Source organism: Diadema antillarum, unplaced genomic scaffold, assembly GCF_040938485.1.
Source record: "Diadema antillarum isolate AM-2024a unplaced genomic scaffold, OU_Dant_1.0 scf00000064, whole genome shotgun sequence".
NCBI lineage: Eukaryota > Metazoa > Echinodermata > Echinoidea > Diadematoida > Diadematidae > Diadema > Diadema antillarum.
In genome coordinates, this window is record NW_027270953.1 from 1,905,012 (window position 1) to 1,929,079 (window position 24,068).

The 24,068-nt window shown below is 37.9% G+C and overlaps 1 protein-coding gene and 1 long non-coding RNA gene across 2 annotated transcripts in view; both read left to right on the forward strand.

Annotated features, from left to right (window-relative positions):
• The first annotated feature begins 7,322 nt into the window (after positions 1 to 7,322).
• LOC139716335 (uncharacterized) lies at positions 7,323 to 9,484 on the forward strand. Its single transcript, XR_011709893.1, has 3 exons — positions 7,323 to 7,522; positions 8,480 to 8,613; positions 9,421 to 9,484. It is a non-coding gene; the product is annotated as an uncharacterized lncRNA (long non-coding RNA).
• A 13,653-nt stretch (positions 9,485 to 23,137) lies between these two features.
• Positions 23,138 to 24,068, forward strand: part of LOC139716379 (uncharacterized) — a 214,277-nt gene continuing 213,346 nt past the window's right edge. The window contains exon 1 of the mRNA XM_071627930.1: positions 23,138 to 23,172. The gene's annotated coding sequence lies outside the window, so the exon portion shown is untranslated. The remainder of the gene's footprint in view (positions 23,173 to 24,068) is intronic.

Here is a 24,068-nt window from a genome sequence, read left to right on the forward strand (position 1 = left end):
TATGAGCTTCCAGATCAATGATTTACAAAACATAATTGCAAAGATGAGAATAATGTTGAGGAAACTGTGATCGAAGCCGCGAATTGTACAACATATCTCGCATTGTGATTATAAAAGTGATAATTTTTTGCAGGTTAATAAGAATGGGATGATGGCAAGACTGCTCTTACCGGAGATGTTCTAAAATTGAAGTTACAGGCGACGAAAGCGAAAACTGTCACACATTGTCAGATATCGTCAAATGTGTGTGAACGAACTCTTGCAGTTATCTTTTATAGACTAATGTGATAGACACAGATAACTTAGATTGGCTAGGGAATATGGCGAAGCTTTGCATTTGAATACTCATGTCTTTCATGTATTCCGTTATCATGACATATCATACATACGTTATATTATGTAAATAATAAATTATATTTACACGTTTGTCTTTCTTATATGTATGATATTCAAACATAATAAACTTCACTAAGCATCAAGTTCTGAATTTCAAATGTGAACTTTGAAGAGGCAAACTGATTTTAATAATGTATTCATATGTCGTAGGCTGAGGTGGACAAAGATAGTTTTGACTGCTGTTAATGGACTCGCACCCACAGCGCGCGACCGGCGAGCAGCCAGAGTAGCGATCTTCCATCCGATCGCTGTGTGCGCGCGAGACCACCGTCCGCCGTATGCGAATCCATTGTGAGCCGCCTTTGCGCAAGGCTATAGTGCAGGGATGAACAACTGTTGTAGGTGGTGGGGATTATGCTTTGTCTAGTTTCGTTTCTTCAGAGTTGAAAGATTTATAAAACGTATGAAAACACAGCCATCTTCGACCCTGAGATGAAAAGGTTATGCGTGTAACTTGAGTCAACCTGCCTAAATACTTGCTCTTTCTCGTAAAGTACTCGCATTTCGCAAATAAAATTGCTTGAGTGATGATTACCCAATATACAATACAAATGCGCATGTATTTTCTTGATTTAAGAGACTTATTATCTTCTGTGGATGTAGTTTTTAGATTTCTGAAAATGCGTTTTCTCTTGCTTTAATCCAGGCTGGACATCAGTGGACCAGCGGGTCAAAGGTGATGTAAGAATGCTAACAATTTCACTGTTTTTTTTCTCCATATTTTCCAAAGTATTGTCATTAAAATTGGTATATTACCATGGTTTTGATTATTTGCCAATCATGTGAAACTTTGTATTGGAGACCTGTCGGGAGAATAATGCGTTATGGCGGAGATGAAATAAAATAAAGTTCGTAGGGAAAATGTGTGTGTGTGTGTGTGTGTGTGTGTGTGTGTGTGTGTATGCCCGCAAAACGAGGGGTTTAATCTTAAAGAAATGATTCTTTCATGTTTGTACAGTAATACCGAATTGAACCGATGTTTCTTGTTCATTTGAATGGAAGTGAATAAATATTGTTCGAAAAAAAGGGATTTTCAAAAAAACCTGAAATTGTTATTTTGATGCCCATCTCTATATCTGCCCCCATCTCCCATTATCGGCGCCCTTTCAGCCTCATGTTCCACCTGAACATAAAAGTATCATAACTTATTTCAAGCATTGCATAAAATATAGCACAATACAAAATGAATTATCGGCCCTTCACAAATGAGGTTCTTCTATATCAAATCTTCTAATCATCATTCATTTAATCATATGATCCATCTAGCAATTACTTCTACATACTCGTAACAGCATACTCGTCACAGCAAGAATTATAGAATGATGATGGGGTCAAACGGAGAGCATACATAATGCATAATCAATGCATGTAATCTATGCCCGTAATACTTACATAGGACATTACCCCTCAGTCGCTTACCTTGCCAGCATTTCCCACTCTACAGCACTCCTCATCACAGCACACCGTATAATAGCCATATTTCGCTCAAACACATACACACAGAATACCTGCCCAATAACCCCATATAGCAACAAAACAACCATGCAGTATCAATGGTAGCTACAAATCTCGAGTAAAAGAACATCGTGTTATTATCCATTTTGAAAATTGGTTCTATTTCCTGCTGTGCTATGCCAGCGTACCTAGGTTCATTACTAATTTCTTTCCTTTTCTCGGCTATCTAACATTCTTTCCTCTATTGCCATTTCCAATCTTCCAATGAGGGCCTGCTCTTCCCCCCCCCCCCCCCCCCCCCCCCCCCCCGACTACCACTTCGGTACGATCGATTATCACGTGACGTTCTACTTATACCCAGAATTAAACAGAGAGGGCGTTTGGACATTCATTCAGGAATAAAAGTTGGGTATTACGATCTTAACGATTTTACACTTCCAAACAACTCGATATCCTGGCAAGCCACCTGAACCAGATGAGTTTCCTGGTAGAACCTTTCGATATTTGCAAGCAAATTCTTAATAGTTGGAGATGAATTTTAAGCCCTTCACAGAACTACGTTTTACCTTTTAAACTGCATGGCTATAAAGATGCCATTGCTGCATATTGATTCTGTGGGAGAGATTTGGGTCATGTTGGCAAAGGTCAAGTGAAAAAAAAAATCACCTTTGCCCACATTTCAAAAACGGCTCGAAGTATTGTCATAAAAATTCGTGTGTAGGTATATGTATTACCAAATAGTGATTATTTGCCAATCATGGGAAACTGTCGTCTGGCACTGGCAACATGTATTGTCAAGAACTATTAAGAGAATAATGCAATATAGCGGAGTCATACAGTCGCCATAACAACATTTGTAGGTTTATTTATCTTACTTTGTGTGCCCCCCGAACATGCATGAGCTGAGCTGAACAAAAATGTTCGCAAATCCGAAGTGCGTGATGTGCATTGTCTTCATTATGCGTGACATGTTATGGCGTTCCGTGGCAGTACATCGTTTTCGTACAATGGTAACCCAAGCAAGTGACCTGGGGAGGTCTCTCTGCATTTTGCTACGCACCCATGTCAAAAGAAGTCGAAAAGGACATGTTTGTAGCATAAATGGCGTGATCGACGTTTTCCAGAAAGGATTAAGGATTTTGTTTTTTACTCTGCTTTCTACCACTAGTTAGGGGTTCTATTTCAAAAAAAAAAAAATAGGTTTCGGCATATCAAATTGAACTAAGGTTAATAGAATGACTTAAAGACAACCACCTATTGTGATGTGGATAAGATACAAATATAATCTGACATCTGTTGATAACTGAATCCTTTATTGTATTTCAAAGAAGAGAATGATAAGGGCGTTAAGTTGTCACTAAACCCATAGTGTTCAACACAAACCCTTCTCATTCTCAATATACGTTTTATTTCCTGACTAGAACAACATACAGTTATTTAAAATGCCATTTTAGGGTATTGTACGTTGCATTCTCAGCTGCCCATTTTAAGGCCGGGCAGTCACTGAGATGTCAAATTCGTAGTACCTTCCTTATGGGGGTATCTCACCGGGGCTTGAAACTAGTTCGCGACGAGTTCGCGACTCCAGATTTTGCTAGTTGCAGAGACGTCTACTCGACATCTCCTGAAAATTACAGAGTCTCCGATTAGTCGCAAGAAATTTAAACATGTTCGATTTTTCGCGAAGTCTCAGCGAAGTCTCCGCGACGTCTCCGAGACGTCTCCATTAGTTGCGGAGACGTCGCGGAGACTGATAATATCCGCGACTGCTGAGACGTCTGCGCGATATCTCCGCGATGTCTCCGAGACGTCTCATAGACGTCTCCGCGACTCTATTTGACGCTGTTTTACCTACTTTCGAAACCACGTGACACATCTGCGTGCTGACATCCTGCCTAGATCAAGTCAGGTGATCCTGCAACGGCTCCCTCATATTTGAAATTTTTTGACACCTGCCATAACTCGTCTCAGAGACGTCTACTTGGTGAGACCGCAAGACATTTTTATGTTGGAGACGTCTCCGCGACTGCTGCGACTGATAAGTTCGAGACGTCGCAGAGACGTCTCCGTTGGTGAGATACTAGCTTTACACCTAGCGTATTTTTGTATATCTTTTGTATGTTAGTATAACATATTCTGCATTCTTTCCCACCATCAGCTTCCATAACAATGAGAAAACTTTAGCGCGCTGGGGTACCATCGAGGTACCGATCGATCAAGGTCCATGTTGCTCAAAGTCTTACCCCGTCTGAATAAGTGAGGAATCTTTTTGTGCAAGAATGAGTACGCTGATTGTCAATATCAGTCTACGTGTCACATTCACAATGTGAGCATTAAGTTTATTCAGATCAATCACTGCATTTCAAACAACAGGAAGCCTGATTGACGAACTGTGATTTCATCTTTGTGAAATCACTGCATTGCACTGGGCCTGATGTAAGTAATAACTTCTGTATAACATTTGCCTTTGTCTTTATTGATTATCAAAGTAAATTAAAGTAGAGTAAAGTAAGTTTCACGAGCTGTCATAGACGATGAAAGCATTCTTAGAACAAAATCCTACTCAATGTCCTAATGCCGATCGTTGATCTAAAACTAGAAAATAATCATGCGCTGCTACATACCAGTAATCACAACTCGTTTTTTGTAAGCTTTAATGATGTGAAGGCCATTTCCTCATATATTTTGTATACAATGTTAGTTTTCCTTTAACATTAATGATAAGGACTACGTCTGTTCAGGCTGTTGACTTATTATGTGATAACTCCTGTACAAGATGTAAGGCTGATAACGTGCGGCTCGGTATGTCGCATTTTGGGTACAATGAGAAAAGCAAATACTCTATCAGAGCAATGGTGTCGTCCATGTATTTGTTTTGTACATTTCCGGCACAAGCCGTCAACTTATATGATAACAATACCACTCTGAGAAAGACTTTTTGAAGTATTCTCGGGCGAACACTCATAGCTCGACACGAGTCTGGCTACTTTAATTGTGTGTAGGCCAGTGTGTTTTTTGATCGTGTCCTACCTTATATGAGTATCCAAGGCTCTTGTGAATTTTTTTAACGTTTTGTGATCGCTTTCTGTATAGTGCTTTCTGCTTCCAAGGACCCCCCCCCCAAAAAAAAAAAAAAAAAAAAAAAATCATGACCGTTGGTAGTTACGTTTTCATTATACCACATTTACATATCTTACATTATTTGCAGTTCGTTTGCTGGATTCACGTTCATATCATTCATATTGACATTAAACCGCAATACGTTATTTCATGTCCGATTTTGATGCCGTGTAAATAACTGATAAGACTTCAGTTCGCAAAGACTGGAAGAATATTGTGGACACGTGGTGATGACTGTAGTTTTGTGACGGAAATAAAAAATTATGAAACTTTTCTCAAGCTTCCATAATGCGACCAATATTGTCATCATCATGTCCTTTTTTCTTGTCTTGTATTACCACGGTCGTTTTGGTATTTTTGATATATATATATATATGGTTATTATGATTACATTTCTGTAAAATCCCCAGAGACAGAAATTATGGCGACACAGAAAAAGAACACTGTTTATATTCTTCTCTCGATTGCACTCATCTGGAACTATGGAGGCGTGTCCTCGAATGTGGTAAGTGCACTATACATATTATCAAATTGATCGATGTTGATTGATAAGTAATAGATATATAATACATGTATTATAATTGTATATATAATTTATACATATATGGGGGGGGGGTTCCGACCGTTTCATTATTTGTTCAGTGCGAGAAGATATTTTATATAGTGTTATATATATATATACATATATAGGCTACACTGGTTCTCCACACGGTCTCTCTCTCTCCCTCTCTCCCCGTCTCTCTCTCTCTCTCTCTCTCTCTCTCTCTATCTATCTATATATATATATATATATATATATATATATATATATATATAATAGATGAGAGAAAGGATGAGACGATAGACGTAGCTTGCATCCTCACAGTTTGATTTTTATTCTCAAGCTTTCGGGCCCTGCCCTTTATCAAGACTGAGGATCAAAGAAATCAGACAAAGTAATGATGATGGATACAGAACAGAATATATATGTATATATATATATATATATTCCGTGAATGTTTGGACGGACGAATACATGAATTAATGGTTCCCTTTAAAATCACCAGTAGCTATATGAGAATGCCATCCTTCTCATGAAAGGAGAAAAGATTTAATTAATGTACTATATTGCTCTTCTCTACAAATCCACCACAATGATTAGTCTTGAAAGTAGCCTATCGCAACGAATACAATGCTTGAAGCTTATAGATGAACTATTTCACGTAATGAAAGATGGCGCCAAGGCACATTCGCCATCCTTCTTAGTAGGATGGATGACTTGTATGTTCTTATTTCAAACCATTTCACAGGAATCAGATTGCGAGTTTGACTCTCCAATGACGTACGACGAGAGGCCTGAGCTATGTCCGAACGGTGCCACAGGTCTCAAACTCTGCGAGCCGGACCAGGTGAAGATTAAACCATGTATCAGTGCCGATGAAGACACGACAGATATGTGAGAAAACCCAAACTTCCACTTTATTCTATATACCCAGTCAATCCGCCAATATTTGCTTAAACGAGCACTCCCGGGCAGATCCTAGGTACTTTCTTGGGATTTTCTAAGGTTGACGCACAGGACAACGAAAGATAGGACATAAAATGGAGGTCCCGTGTATGAGAAAGTAACAACTCATGCACGTAAAAGATCCCGCTTCATTCATTCATCGTAAAGAGCAGGGTGTTTAACCCGGTGAAGTGGTCCCACCTCAAATCCAACTGGACCCCATGCAAGACCAGCTTAACGTAGCTGAATATGGGCTATCCAGCCATCTTCTCAGATGGAAAATGAACAAACAAACAAGCAAACAAACAAACAAAACGGAAATCCCACCATCAGAATAAGGTCCTATACTTTTCGAATCAGATTCTTAGATGTAATCGCGTTCTCATGTTCACTGATACAGTGATTGAACTGTTGTCATGGTATCCAAAATTATGTTGGGAAGATGAAATTATCCGGTATCGTTCAGTAACATGATTTTCGTAAGTGGCTGCGAGTTTTTATTGTTTCTTTTATTTGTTTTCGTTAAAATCTGACACAAAGTGAAAAGAAATCTTGATGTGGAAAGTTTCCAAATTTTTGCTATCAATATAATTGATTGAGTCCCCAATTGTAAGCAGTCTTTATATCAAAACTCAAGACACATTTTTCATTTAACTGTGCATTATTTTCAAGCATGTCAAAAGCTTTTGCAGCGCAGAAGATTATGATATAATCTACGCTGCAAAAACTTTTGATATTATGCAAATTCAAATTCTATCCCTTGTTTTCAGTGTGGAGGGAAAAACGTGTACTTTCATTTTTTTGTCACCTGTAGATGTAGAGCTTGTACTGGTAAATTCTTCCAAGCGAATTTCAATCGGTGCACAGTTTGCCACAGCTGCTCGCACTGTGGAACGAATGAACGTGCCCAGAGTCACTGCACCACTACGTCAGACACAGTTTGTATTAGTATCTTCACCGAACCATCGACGACTTCACAAGAATCAACCACTGAACTCCATGTGGGATCAACCACTGCAAAAGTGATTACCGAAAAGACTGGACAGAAATGTGTTCCTGACCAAGGTATTGCGTTTATCGGAGGGAAAATGTACTAAATCAATGACCATTGATGAATACCAGGAATAGATTCTATATCTATCATGTAATAAGCCTAATACAAGACTCGGCATTTTTAGCGGTGGGCCGGCGGCCCAGGGCCACCAGAAATAGATGTCGGAACGCCATTATTTCATGATGTTTTGGTGGCCACCACAAATTTATAAGCGATTGCTTGCTTTTCTATCTGTTCCTCATTTGAGAAAGTGTAATGTTGAGTCGTCAAGCCGCATCATTAATAACTACATGTATACGCAAGATACTGTGAGGGACGCATAGTCAATATATCTTTGCGTTGTAAGCTCAAGTTTAACAAACGAAAGCTTAACATACCACATATTCGTAAGTATTCGAAGAAATGCAAATGTTCTGCAGAATAAAGTAAACAATGCTGCTACTCTAATTAACTTAGAGAGATAAGAAACTGGAAAAAAAAAAGGAATGAACAGATAGAATTTATAGAGTTTTCAAAGATTTATTACCCGACATACCAGAAGCCAAATACTGAGTCAAACGTTGGGAGTCGAGTGGTTATTCCTGTATCTTTTAGGATTGCAGAAAATACCAAGTGTAATCTTTAATGATTTTTCGAATCAAGAATTGGAAGAAAAGATGCTGAAAGTGAAGAAAACATTTTTTATGTATGTAAAGTTTAAGCGAGGCCCTACCAATATGGTCAATGTGAAGTCACTGTTAAACCCATTTCAAATGGACACATGTGATTCACACGTACTGTTCCAAGTGTACATGAATACGTGGTTTGCATGTTAGACAAACCTACACTTTCCATTGGAGTTTCCAATCACCCAATTCAACTACAACTACAACCAATCTACGCTATAAACATTAATGGCTATATACCATGGTGAATGCTTTTATGACTATACGCAATTATTGATACCCAAACTCTTTTGACATTGACAGGTTCATCGCTCGATCGTGTGCATGTGGTACTGATAGTGATCTGTGTTCTCTTATTCCTGGCACTAGTGGTGTGTTTTCTTTGGAAATCAGAAGTTGGCAACCGGTTATGTCATGTGATACAGAGGAAGAATGAAGTAAGAAATTAACGAAAGTGAATTAAGTACAAGTAATATCAGTACGAATCCAATCTACCTTACACATGAAGGTTCATGCACTCTGCTCATTTACTCTGCAGTTTTTCGAGTGTCAGTAAGTTTTGCTAAAGCAGAAATGTGTATGTGTGGTTGCAAGCACTTCATTATGAATATAATTATTATAACCGATCTGACATGGAACACTTCACTACACGTACTGCGAAGATGATATATATATACACATATATCATAATTTTGTATTTGTTTGGTTGTTTGTTTGTTATTTCTCTCTCTCTCTCTCTCTCTCTCTTTGTAGTTTGTCCAGCGTATCCCCAGAAGATAAAGTCTCCAAAAATGCTTTGAATTCAGCGGCGAAACGCCGCCTCACATTTCTTGTCGACATAATAGTAACGGTCCCATTTCTTAACGGATATTGCTTAATGTGTCAGTGACTGGGTTTTATCTAAATTTTGTGTAGTGGTGTACGATGGATGGGAAAAATCATTGATACACATAATGTAGGTTGCACACATTGATGTTAAAAGTGTTAAAATGTCAACATGAATGGATGAAAGTTTGAAATGCAATAACTTTGTTATGGATGGAAAGGATTTATTCATATGTTTAGTTGAATGTTTTGGACATTTCAAGGAGTTATTATAGCTCGCTATAGTAACTCCTTGAGAACTCTAGCTGTATTAAATTTGTCGCTGTCTCAAAGTATAAACGATAGAGTAATCCGTAGGAACCTTCACGTCTTTCTACTGTTTACTTCTGTATTGATATCTTCATTAACGAACCTCTCAGGCTTCACCAAGTGGCGACGGCGGGGACGGTGACGGTGATGCTGATGCTGAGAATCAACAACCGGTAAGTGGGTCTGCAGACCACGCACTGCAAGGCAAGTGGGAATAGGGCGGGGGGGGGGGGGGGGAGTGGTCGACGAGTGGAATACAGTAGGAAATGCATTTGGGATGGAACTGTTTTCAAATTTTGCATCATGTATTTGATTTTCTATCAATTTTACCGTACAGTGTATGGGGAAGAATTTACTGCATTGTTGACTGCAAAGGATTTTATTCGAATTTTGCATTCTTTGCATGGCTATCTTCAAATTTTGCATAGTTGTTGGTGAACGATGGGTAACAGAAAAACATTGATAGGTAATTGCCCTAACTGATTCACCTTATGGCAGGGTAAGATATCAACCTCGTTGAATGAATTTTTGTAATGCAATAACGTCAATAAGTCTTGAATGAGTTTCATTCAAATGTGGTATGTAGATTAGATGACTGGCTGGTTATTCTAGCTTTATAAAGTTTGTCGCCATTTCCGAGTATCTACCAATAGAGACATCTGTACATGTCATTTCACTCTTTACTTTGTCATGATATTCATCGGTAGGACCCCGGGCTTCCTCTAGTGGCGGTGTCAATGACAGACGTAGGGACCCTACTTCTGCAGTTCAGGCAGATGAGATAGAACTGACTTCACTAGTAGGCCTACTCCGGAGGAAATGGAACACTTGATGGCAATTAATGAGGAACCAGCAGCGGATAAGGCCATACTTGAACCTCAGCCGGATGCAGACTGTGAAACTAAGTTCTAGATTGTGAAACGGAGCAAAACAGGTTTTATATATTTTCGCATTCTCAATTTGGATTTAGGGAAAACATAGCACTACAGATGCATCATTGAGTTTATAGAAAAAGTGGCACATGCTATCGACAAATATTCTCATCTGACAGGTTTGTTTCTGGACTTCTCCAAGTCCTTCGACACCATTAATCATGATATTTTACTCTATAAAAAACATCATTACGGAGTGCGTGGGAAAAGCTTTGGAGTGGTTCAGGAGCTACCTCATGAACAGGAAGCAATCTTACTCACAAATGCTAAATATCAAATGTGGGGTTCCACAGGGAAGTTTATTAGGTCCGCTCTTGTTTATTGTCAATAGAAATTATTTTTGTAGATCATCAGGTGTTCTTTCTTTTATTCCCTTTGCAAACGACTCAAATTTATTTCGTTCGCACAACAATCCCGTTACCATGTATAGTAAACTCTGAATTAGAAAATGTCACCCAATGGATAAAAGCAAATAAATTATCTTTCAATTAAAAAAAAAATAGTGCGCTTTTAAGCAACTCTATAGAGGCAGCTGCCTATTGTTTTTAATCGTACTCCACTGGAAAATGTTTTATCATGTTAAATTTCTTGGAAAAATTGTCGATGATAAGCTTTCATGGAAATTTCATATTGATAGTATACTAATGCAAAACTATTTCACAAAAGATTGATGTAATTAAGAAGCTTAAATTTTGTCTTCCTTTATCGTTCCTTCTTACATTGTATTCATCCCTAGTATTGTTTGATCTAAATCATGGTATTCTTGCGTGGGGAAATACATAATTACCAAACATTCTTAGATAAATTACCTTTATTACAAAAGAAGTCACTCCGTATCATGTATCATACTGCATTTTTTGTCCCATAATGACCCTGGGGTTTTTTTAAAACAAAATATTGAAAATTTAAGATTTGTATGTGTTTAATTTAGGACAATTTATGTATAATTATAATAAAAATTCTCTTCCAAATATATTTGAAAAAAATGTTTCGAAGAAATCAATCCATTCACAATTATCCAACATGGCGATCGAACGACTTCCATTTGCCATTTTTGAAAACTTTGCTGACTCAGAGCACCTTCATTTACGATGGGCCAAAGCATTGGGACTCACTTCATAATAACATCATAAAAGTTAAAACTTTTTGTCTTTTAAGAATAAATCAAAAATTACTTTATTCAAATCTTATAATATACAACCGAATTAGGTTCGTTTCATCATCTCAATCAAGTCACCATTTCTTTAAACATCAAACAATTACATATAAATCATCTTTTTAATTTTATTAGAGAAAAATAATCTCTCAAACACAAGTCCTCCTCAGATGTTCTTATTATTGTGTCGTATATACCATTATGTCTATTCTCTCCTTTTACGTCCGATCTTCTGCATTCTTACCGGTATAATTTATGTAGATACACAATCTTTGCTATTTATTCAATCCAGATTGCATTTATGCACTATGCACATTATGTGCATAATCTCATTTTCACTTGACAAAAAATAAAGTGGTATTAAACTCCCTGACCCCCCTTCCCTATAGATCCGCCACTTTAACAATCTCTTGCAGTTATCATGGTTATTTGTTGTAGGCTGAAATAGAAAGAGGTGAGTGTGACTGTGGAGGGAATACGGCGATGCTTGTATCAAAACTTATCTTTCACTTCGTGTGCTGTGGTGTTATTCGATTTCGTTTATGTACATGATAAGCTTATGGGTATTTTGTTTTTCTGATGATGTATTCCGACCTAAATGGTCATGAACTTCACTTTCCAAAGGTATGAGAGTCTTATAGTTGAATTTAAAGGAGGTGAAAGGGGAGAGGTAGCCTAATCATTGTCAGATAATTATATTTTGGACGTAGTAACTATATGTAGATGCAGCAGTGTTATGTTAACATTTTCTTGCAACTATTTGTTAAAGGCTGAAACGGAAAGAGATCATTTTGATTGTGGAGGGAATATGGCGCTGTTTGTATCAACATTCAAACACATCTTTTATGTAAATGATAAACTTAGGTATTTTGTCTTTTAGATACAAGGTATTCCAAACTAGAACTTTTGTTGCATTGGTGTTAGGGTCTTAAAGTTGAACGCACGTCCAGGCGGTGGAAGGGGAGTGGCAGCCTAAATGATCAGATATTATGATGATATGCAACTGTGTGTATGAAGGATCTCTTCCAATTATTTTTGTAGGGTGAGATATAGTTTTGATTGCGCAGGGATTATGCCGATGTTTTGTATTCACTAAAGTCTTTCATTTCGTTGATGTCATGAGTATTGTTATTGTAATGTAATTTCTTATATAGATTATGTAAATAACAATCTATATATGTATGTCTTTCTGACAATGGTATTCCAAACCAAAGTTAATGACTTCACTTGAAGAGGTATAAGGGACTAAAAGTTGAACTTTATGGCGGGGACAGTTGAAAGGTGTCTCAAATAGTCAGATATATCATTTTGAGTGTGGAAGCAGCTTTGTGTGTGAACGATTTTTTTTGCAATTATCTGCTAGACTGAGATAGAGACGAATGATTTTCATTTCATTCATTCATTTATTTTTCATTTCCAACAAAAACATATGAATATATTACAGAAATTGAATACAAGTACATAAATTTCATTATAATGCATACAAAATAAAGGATAAGTTTACAGAAAAATTGTAAGTATACGAAAATTTTGACTGTGGTAATTTAGGAATTATGGCGATGTTTGTATTGAAACATGTCTTTCATGTGTTTTGCTGTCATATTATTCGATTTCTTATGTGTAAATAATAAACTGTACAGATTAGTACTTTGTCTTTCTGACATAGATATAATTCAAACCTAAAGAACTTCACTTGCAGAGGAATATAAGGATTTTAAAATAATGCAGATACAGCTTTGCGTATAAACGATCTCTTGCAATTATTTGTTGTAGGCTGAGGTGGACGTAGATAATTTCGATTGCGAAGAGGTTATGGCGATGTTTGCATTCGAATATGTCTTTCATGTAGTTTGATGTCATGTTATCAATTTCTTATATGCATATGTAATGAGATATAGGCCTAGATATTTTGTCTTTCTGATAAATGGTATTCCAACTCAAATGCTGATGAACTTCACTTACTGAGGTATGAGAATAAGGCTTAACTCTCAATTTAGTTCTCTTGACTCTACTGTAGATTTCTGGAACCTGGAGAAAGACGACAGAATTTGCGAATTGTGACACTTCATCTCCATAATCAAAATGAGGTAACACATTACAGTTGTACCTTGCTTTCTATTCAGGCATGTTTACAACTTGTCTAAGTCGATCTAAAGAGCTAATCTGTTTACTTGATTATCATAGTATTTTGGATGTGAGCATTCGAATACCTTCTGTCGTCAACAGTGACTTCAGGATATTTAAAGCTTTTCACCTTGAATTGAATATAATATTTATTTATTTGATTTTGACAATATAATGCAGCTGCATTTTTAAGAGCTTATTTGTACCGTATAGCATGCAATGATAGGTCATAATCTATTTTTAATAATTTTCTAGTTTTGTTTTTAATCCTCCACGCCTCTAAGTTGAAATTAATGTGATGGTCCGAACCAGTCATTAATAGAGAGAGCAGATGTAACTCGACCGATTTCTGCTGGCAAACAATAGACGAAATTGAGTATAATCGATGAATTTTTGGCCCTATAGTGAAAAGAACAATAGAGTGATAAAAATGATATTGAGCACTTGCTCTTCTTTTTGTTTGTCGCTATAGTTTTTGCAACTTTCAATTTACTTGGCACTACCTCTTCAGCTAAAGATATATATAGATCATACCACCTGAAAGGCTCGATTTTTTTTCACAAAGTGAGTATGTTATTACTGAAATTCTATACAATTCCTTATGGGGGTGTTTCATAAAGCTTTTCTTAAAGTTACGAACCACTTAAGAACCACTGGTGATCAGTTCTAGTGCTGAATTATTGAAATTCTGATTAGTATAGCACATCAGAACTGATCACCAGTTGTTCTTAAGTTGTTTGTAAATTTAAGAACAGATTTATGAAACCTTTCCAGATCAGATGTTATTGCGATGTTTAACTTAATATGTTTCAAAATATTATTTATTGAAATATAGCAAGAAAATTGATTTGTCCATCGGAACTGTTCACAGTGTGAGATACATTTTGTATATGACGATAGTTTATTATATTTTAATCGTATCTAGACTTACTTCATTGGCAAAGAAATTACTCCATTTGTTTGTTATCACCTATGCGCTTCATGTGGAATACTAGTATATTTTTATGAGATTGTCAATTTCCAATAAAAATGTAAGTGTTATTGTCAGGATTCACTATTTTATGTTATCGTTTAATCCAATCTATTTCTCATAACCAGACATAAGTATACCGACATTATCTGTGTAGAGCCTACAATACAACATTTTAGCATTTTGAAATATCGAATATTTTATCCCTCACTCTCTCTCTCTCTCTCTATCTATCTGTGTATATATATATATATATATGCACATATTGAGTGTAAGGTGTGTCATCATCTTTTTACTCGAATATTGCATGCCGTCTGTGTAAGCGTCTGTATAACGATGTAGGCAGGTACACCCAGTGACGTTACTTTATACAGCGCTTTTGATTGCCAAGGGTTTCGGCCTGCTTGACTAATCATCAGCTGCTGTTTGTGTTTGACAACAAGCGAACATAAATGGGAATCAGAACGTAAACCAATGATGCATCACAAATAATTTGAATGTAAATAAATGTATGAATGTATCGTTATATATATATATATATATATATATATATATATATATATGGAAATCCATGAAATAATGTAAACATATTTACTCTCTAAAAAAATCGAGTGAAAATATTCACTCTTAAAGGAGTGAATACAAAAAAAGAGTGAATTTAGAGTGAAATTGGAGTGAATATTGAGTGAAAATGTTCATTTTCCGTTCATTTTCACTCATTTTGGAGTGACCTCAGGGATCACTCGAAAATTTTGGAGTGATCCTTGAGGTCACTACAAAACGAGTGAAAATTAACATTTTCACTCAAAATTCACACTAAATTCACTCTAAATTCACTCTTTTTTGTATTCACTCCTTTAAGAGTAAATATTTCCACTCGATTTTCTTTAGAGAGTACAGTAATGTAAGAGTGCGGGGAATGACCAGTGTAGTTATCTGTGCGTGGTTTTGTGGGTGTTTCTCCTGATGCAGCTGTTGATTGTGTGAAACCATCCAGTCAATATACAATTTAAGAAAATCAAATGTATGTACACGTAGAGCATCTGATAATTGATTTATATGATGCAGGTAATGAAAAACAGTTATTATTGTAGAGATTATTTATTTCAAAGTGCAGATGAAATACATACTGAAATGAGATATCGATGTTATACGGCGTAGACACTATATCCATTAAGCCGTGTGTACCATGAAAATGTGACAAAAACAACAATACATACAAATACTCACAGTTAGTCATGCAATGCAAACTAAAATTCACACATTAACACCACCCACTCACACAAAAAACAGCCACAGCACGAAGAAAGGAAGGTAAGGCGTCATACATCATGAACTATTTTCTAACAGAGTGTTTCAAAATAGTTTGCGAGCACGTGTCTGCCTCTAGTTGGTCAACAATCAAATCCGGGCTGCGGGGCCATTTAGTTCCATTATGACTGTGCGTGCTAAAGAAAAGAATGTTATATGCTTATAGAGACTTTAGATATTGCGTCTGAACTATAGAAACAGAGTAGCGGCCTAAAACATGTAGGAAAGCAAAAGTATTATAGTCTGACTATAAGTATAATTGTAAAATGTGCAAAAATTAAGCTGAAGGGAAGAATAAAGGATGATTCTGATCACAAGCATTAAGAAGCACAATTAGGTAGATATGATCTGTTGCTCTCTACCCTCCAAGACGAACTAATGCCACGGTCACGATTGATAATCGTGTTGATCGTAGAAAATAAGTTTTGAACAGTCCAAAAGTTTTCTCCTGTCAACGCAAGTGCCGCGATTGACCTCCAGATCTGATCAGATCACCACGATTCCTCCATGATGAAGACCATGATTTCAGTTTTGGCGCCAATCGTGATAGAAGGAACGTAGCATGTATACCGGTACGTCACACAAGTTTTCAGCTCATTCTGTTACGAGAGTACATATGTACATTATAGGGCTTACCTAAGGGGAATATACGCGTACGTAATATCAGAAGCCGGTATATCACGTAAGGTATTCTAGTATTCATACACATTCTTATGCCAGCCTTCATCAAGCTCATTCTACGAATACTGGTTTCAGAGGAATCGGTAAGTCCGTTGTCTGTCAAAATCATACTAATTGTCCTCATTCTAAAAGTTGTTCCAGACCGAGCACAGGATATATGCGATGTTTTTATGTATATAATCACAACCTGTTCTGTTTACGCCTAATACATTTCTATGGATGAATTCGACTTCAGATCACTGTAACTTATCATGGTGGCCATAACCATAACTGGCATGGGCGTCACCAGGGGGGGTGCGTTGGGTGCGAACGCACCCCCCTTCAGACTAAAAAAAAAAAAAAAAAAAAAAAAAAAAAAAAAAAAAAAAAAAAAAAAAAAACTTCAGTCTGCGAGCGACCTCAACGCCGGACACTAAATGATTATTATTTTTTATTTATTTTTATTTTTTTGGGATTTTGCATCGGGGACAAAAAAACAACAACAAAAAAAAAAATCGCGGGCAAAAGCAATTCGCACCCCTGGTTCTGGCAGCACTGATTTTATACATAATTATCTACTAGTACAAGTGTATTCTATACAGTGTTGACTATATACAAAGATTTTGGACATCCTTCTATTCCCATACTTGGTCACTTCGACGCCACCTCGCTGGTCATATCTACCCCAGTCATGAACATAAACCGACACCCTTGACTACCAGTGGCGGATCCAGGAGGAGGGGCGCACCGGGCGTCCCCCCGCCCCCTCTTAATTTCCAAAGCGAAAAAGTATAGCTACAAACGGCAGTTTTGGGACTGTAAAATGTCAAAATTTTCAATCTCGCTCGCTGGCATTTAGTCGTAATGCCATTCTCCTGAAGTTGCTGCCAGTAATTGCCGGCAGTTCCAGCCGGTGCGCCCCCCCCCCCCTTACTGCAAAAAATATAGCTACAAACGGCAGTTTTGGGACTGTAAAATGTCACAATTTTCAAGCTCGCTCGCATTTAAATTCTCCTATGCTGCCAGTACAACAGTTGTGCCCGGTGCGCCCCCTCAATTTCGAAAGCAAAAAAAGATATAGCATCAAACGGCAGTTTTGGGACTGTAAAATGTCAAAATTTTCAAGCTCGCTTGCATTTAATCTTTATGCAATTCCCCTGATGTTACTGCCAGTAATTGTCTGCAGTTGCGCCCGGTGCGCTCCCCCCCCCCCCCTTAATTTCCAAAGCGAAAAAATATAGCTACAAACGGCAGATTTTTATTCTTATAACAAGGTTTCGTTCAATAGGTGTGAAAGGATCTGCCCTTGCATGGATATCTTCCTATTTGTGTAACCGTTCGCAGGCAGTCAGGATCAATGAGTGCATGTCATCCTTTGCTGAACTTCAGTATGGTGTCCCTCAAGGATCTGTTCTGGGCCCGTCATTCTTCAGCATTTATGCAAGTCCTCTCGCAGAGATCGCAAGGACCCATGGCATCCATATACATCTTTACGCTGATGACACCCAGCTGTACAGCTCATTCGATCCCTCTGATCCTTTAAGTGAGGCCTCTACCAGACATAGACTTGGAGCATGTATTGATGATATGAGGGCTTGGATGATATGGAACAAACTCAAACTGAATGATGACAAAAGTGAATTTATGATAATTGCATCAAAACATCTGGCAGCAAAGGTCCGTAGTCAGTCATTACGAATTGGATGTGTCAATGTACAATCTGTGTCAAATTGTAGGAATCTTGGAGTTTATTTTGACCCTGAAATGTCAATGGCGACACACATTACAAACACATGTCGATCTGTATATTTGCAACTACGCAATATTCACAGTATCAGAAAATCCTTATCAAACAAAGTTGCAGCCTCTGTTATTCATTCGTATGTTTTGTCTCGTATTGATTATGGAAATGCATTATTGTTCAAGGCTTCATCTTACCAACTGGCCAAACTACAGCGTGCTCAGAACTCTGCTGCTCGGGTCCTCAGTGGAACATCTCGCTTCTCCAGCATTACCCCAGTTCTAAAAAATCTTCACTGGCTACCAGTATCCAAGCGGATAGAGTTTAAAATTCTTATTCATACATGGAAAGCAGTAAATTCTTCAGCTCCAAAATATTTGCAAAACCTTGTTTCAGAATACGTCCCTGGCAGAAATCTCCGTTCATGTAATAGTAAACAATTAACAGTTAAAAGAACAATCTCGACTCTCGGAGAAAAAGCCTTTGTTTCTGCAGCCCCATCTCTCTGGAACGCTCTTCCACTGAGGATCCGATCAGCAGAGACCATTGAAACATTTAAAAAGCTTTTGAAATCACATATGTTCGCATCTTGTTTCGATTGAATTTTCAACGAATTGTTCATTGGTGTGTATATCTCTACTTATCTCTTTCTTCTTTTTCAACCTTCTTATGTACAATTATGACTATGATGTATGCTATTCTTTTCATAATTACGTCCCTCTGCGCCTCAGAATAGGATACTAGATCGAAGGCGCATTACAAATTTTAATGCTGTACTTATTATTATTATTTTCTACTGTAAAATGTCAAAATTTTCAAGCTCGCTCTCTTCGCTCGCTCGCATTGAATCGTTATGCAATTCACCTGATGTTACTGCCAGTAATTGCCAGCAGTTGCGCCCGGTGGCATGCGCTCCATCCCCCTTAATTTCCAAAGCGAAAAAATATGGCTGAGAACGGCAGTTTTTGGACTGTAAAATGTAAAATTTTCAAGCTCGCTCGCATTTAATCGTTATGTAATTCACCTGATGTTGCTACCAGTAATTGCCAGCAGTTCCGCCCGGTGCGCCCCCTCCCTTTATGTTTATTTCCAAAGAGAAAAATATGGCTAAGAACGGCAGTTTTTGGACTGTAAAATGTCAAAAATTTCAAGCTCGCTCTCTTCGCTCGCTCGCATTGAATCGTTATGCAATTCACCTGATGTTACTGCCAGTAATTGCCAGCAGTTGCGCCCGGTGGCATGCGCTCCACCCCCCTTAATTTCTAAAGCGAAAAAATATGGCTGAGAACGGCAGTTTTTGGACTGTAAAATGTAAAATTTTCAAGCTCGCTCGCATTTAATCGTTATGTAATTCACCTGATGTTGCTACCAGTAATTGCCAGCAGTTCCGCCCGGTGCGCCCCCTCCCTTTATGTTTATTTCCAAAGAGAAAAATATGGCTAAGAACGGCAGTTTTTGGACTGTAAAATGTCAAAAATTTCAAGCTCGCTCTCTTCGCTCGCTCGCATTGAATCGTTATGCAATTCACCTGATGTTGCTGCCAGTAATTGCCAGCAGTTGCGCCCGGTGGCATGCGCTCCACCCTCCCCCCCCCCCCTTAATTTCCAAAGCGAAAAAATATGGCTAAGAACGGCAGTTTTTGGACTGTAAAATGTAAAATTTTCAAGCTCGCTCGCATTTAATCGTCATGCAATTCACCTGATGTTGCTGCCAGTAATTGCCAGCAGTTCCGCCCGGTGCGCCCCCCTCCCTTAATTTCCAAAGCGAAAAAATATGGATAAGAACGGGAGTTTTTGGGACTGTAAAATGTAAAATTTTCAAGCTCGCTCTCTTCGCTCGCTCGCATATAATCTGTATGCAATTCCCCTGATGTTACTACCAGTAATTGTCTGCAGTTGCGCCCGGCGCACACCCCCCCCCCCCTTAATTTCCAAAGTGAAAAATATGGTTACAAACGGCAGTTTTTCTACTGTAAAATGTCAAAAATTTCAAGCTCGCTCTCTTCGCTCGCTCGCATTGAATCGTTATGCAATTCACCTGATGTTGCTGCCAGTAATTGCCAGCAGTTGCGCCCGGTGGCATGCGCTCCACCCCCCTTAATTTCCAAAGCGAAAAAATATGGCTAAGAACGGCAGTTTTTTGACTGTAAAATGTAAAATTTTCAAGCTCGCTCGCATTTAATCGTTATGCAATTCACCTGATGTTGCTGCCAGTAATTGCCAGCAGTTCCGCCCGGTGCGCCCCCCCCCCCCCCCCTCCCTTAATTTCCAAAGCGAAAAAATATGGCTAAGAATGGGATTTTTTGGACTGTGAAATGCAAAATTTTCAAGCTCGCTCTCTTCGCTCGCTCGCATTTAATCTTTATGCAATTCCCCTGATGTTACTGCCAGTAATTGTCTGCAGTTGCGCTCGGTGCCCCCCTTAATTTCCAAAGCGAAAAAATATAGCTACAAACGGCAGCTTTTGGACTATAAAATGTCAACATTTTCAAGCTCGCTCTCTTCGCTCGCTCGCATTGAATCGTCATGCAATTCACCTGATGTTGCTGCCAGTAATTGCCAGCAGTTGCGCCGGTGGCATGCGCTCCACCCCCCTTAATTTCCAAAGCGAAAAACTATGGCTAAGAACGGCAGTTTTTGGACTGTAAAATGTAAAATTTTCAAGCTCGCTCGCATTTTAATTGTTATGCAATTCACCTGATGTTGCTGCCAGTAATTGCCAGCAGTTCCGCCTGGTGCGCCCCCTCCCTTAATTTCCAAAGCGAAAAAATATGGCTAAGAACGGCAGTTTTTGGACTGTAAAATGTAAAATTTCCAAGCTCGCTCTCTTCGCTCGCTCGCATTTAATCGTTATGCAATTCATCTGATGTTGCTGCCAGTAATTGCCAGCAGTTCCGCCCGGTGCGCCCCCTCCCTTGATTTCCAAAGCGAAAAATATGGCTAAGAACGGCAGCTTTTGGACTGTAAAATTTAAAATTTTCAAGCTCGCTCTCTTCGCTCGCTCGCATTTAATCGTTATGCAATTCACCTGATGTTACTGCCAGTAATTGCCAGCAGTTCCGCCCCCTCCCTTTATTTCCAAAGCGAAATAATAGAGCAGCAAACGGCTTTTTTTTTTTTTACTGTAAAATGTCAAAATATTCAAGCTCGCACGCTCCGCTCGCTCGCATTTATTGTTATGCCTTTCTCCTGATGTTGCTGCCAGTAATTGCCGGCAGTTGCGCCCGATGCGCCCTCCCCCTTTATTTCCAAAGCGAAAAAATATAGCTCCAAGTGGTAGTTTTTTTTTTTTTTTTACTGTAAAAGATGAAATCCTAGCTATACGCCGGTGCCCTTTCCCCTCTTGGTTTCCCTCAACAACAATAAAAGTCTAGGGATTGAGAGCTTCCTATATTCCAAATGTCAGTCAAAAAAAAAAAAAAATCTCGTTACATTAGGGTCAAAACGCACCCCCCTTGAAAAAAAGCTGGTGACGCCCCTGACTGGGGTGCTTCCAAAGAAGAACAAAGAACTTTCAATGGGTTACGCAATGAGCTAGGTGCGTCGCTATGTCGGTGCATAAAGTATCTTTTTGTTAGGCATACTCTTGACACCCCTATCTATTACCATTAAAAACATTACCCAAACCAAATTGGTCTATAGGTGAAGGCCAGTTATTCCATACCTTGTGTTGACGATTTCTGCTTCGTGAAATCACTGCATTACACGTCGACTGATATGACCTTCGCAGTATTTGCCTTTGTCTAGACTTACTAATTATTATTGTTAAAAGTTAAAAGCCTATGCTATGTCATAGACGACCAAAAAAAAAAAAACTTTCTTACAACAAAACATTACCAAGTATAATCATGGCACGAGCTTTACTAGATCGAGCATACAATAATTAGGCGCTGCTATAATAGTATTGTGATATCAAGCTGTTCTGTAACTTTAAGCTGACAAAGTGAGGGCCAATTTCGTACCTTGTTGACAATTCTGGATTTGTCAAATCACTGCATTGCAATGCGCCTGGTGTAAGAAGTGAACTTTGTAGTATTTGTCCTTTGTCAACTGATTATTACAGTAAAGCTGCACACGCTCATAGACCACAAACTCTTTCTTAGAACAACATTCTGCTAACTATAATCATTTCAAAAGTAGTTCTAGAAAGAGTACATATTAATGCGCTGCTATTTTCTAATCACAACCTGTTCTTAGTAACTAACGAAGTGAAGTCAATTCCGTACCTCGTTGACAATTTCAACGTTGTGAAATCACTGTACTGCACGGCGCCTGATGTGAAAAGTATATAATTGTTTTTGTCTATATAACTGATTATTCAAGTAAATTTTCACACGCTGTCATTTAGGTAAACGACAAAATCTTTCTTGGAACAAATTTTGCTAACTGGAAACCTGATCATTGCAAAAGTTGTTCTGGAACTAGTACATATTTTATGGGCTTCTATTTCATAATTATAAACTGTTCTGTGTAAGCTTACGAAGTGAATCTCAATTTTGTGACTTATTGACAATAATTTTCAACTTCATTGAATCGTTGCATCCCACAGCGCCTTTAAAGGGGAAGGCTAGTAACTGATCAGTGGGAATCAGTGGAAATGCTGGGAGATGATTGTTCCAATTCTTATGGGATTCATTCAAGAGTTCATTGTATATCTATTGTTGTGTGAAAATGATTTGCTTCAGAATGGTCTCATATTCAAGTAATGTGCAGTTTAATGCTTCCAGGTTAGCGTCCCTGGTCAGTGACGGAGCATTAATCTGCACATTACTTGAATATGAGACCGTTCTGAAGCAAATCATTTTCACACAACAATAGATATACAATGAACTCTTGAATGAATCCCATAAGGATTGGAACAATCATCTCCCAGCATTTCCACTGATTTCCACTGATCAGTTACTAGCCTTCCACTTTAAAGTAACGACCTCTGTACTATTTGCAATGCCTTGGTCAACGGATTATTGAAGTTAAGTTTCACACGCTCTTATACACGACAAAGGCTTTCTTACGAATATAGTGTCTGTGCCATAAATGTGCTATGTTATACAGTTTTAGTATAAGTATGTTCATATTCTAAAATCGTAGTAAGTGGTGTTTATAGTATCAGCATTATATGCCAATGAGTAAATTTACAATAGTATAGAGAAGAATGTGATAAAGATTATGAATATATATTATTGGTATAACAAATTGGTGCTGTCGTTGTTTTGTTCCACTGTTCCACGTCTTGCAAGCATGGCTTTTTAGTGGATTACTGTTTTCCATCGTTATGATTATTTACTATTTTTGTTTCCACGACTAAGTGCATTGTTTCTTTTTATGACAGCATTCGTACATATACATTGTATTGTATCTGAAAAAAAAACTTTCCTTATCATAAAGTACGAATGAAAGACAAATTTGAAGTGAAAAGACAATTTGTACCGCTTTGAATCGTGTTCTCTTTTTCTTTTTTGATGATGGAAATAAATAAACTATTGAATTGAATTGAATTGAATTTAATTTAATTTAATATTGTACTTCTACTCACTATCCTCGTATCGAATGTTGCACTGGAAAGAGCACATTATTATGCGCTGCTATATAATACACATGTTCAGTGTAAGCTAACACAGAGAAAAACAATTCTGTATAGTTTGTACGTTGGTTCTCCTTAACATTGACGATAAGGGACTTCGTTGATTCTGTCTGTTGATATGTATTGATTTGATAACAATAAGATAGTGATTTATTGTCACTCAGTCTAGAATGGCAGGTGGTTTAATTCCCAGATCATCTAACACCAATCTACACGGCTAAACCCATTTTGTACTATAACTTTGGTCTAAATACCGTTTGGTCCAGTAATCTCTATTGTCCATT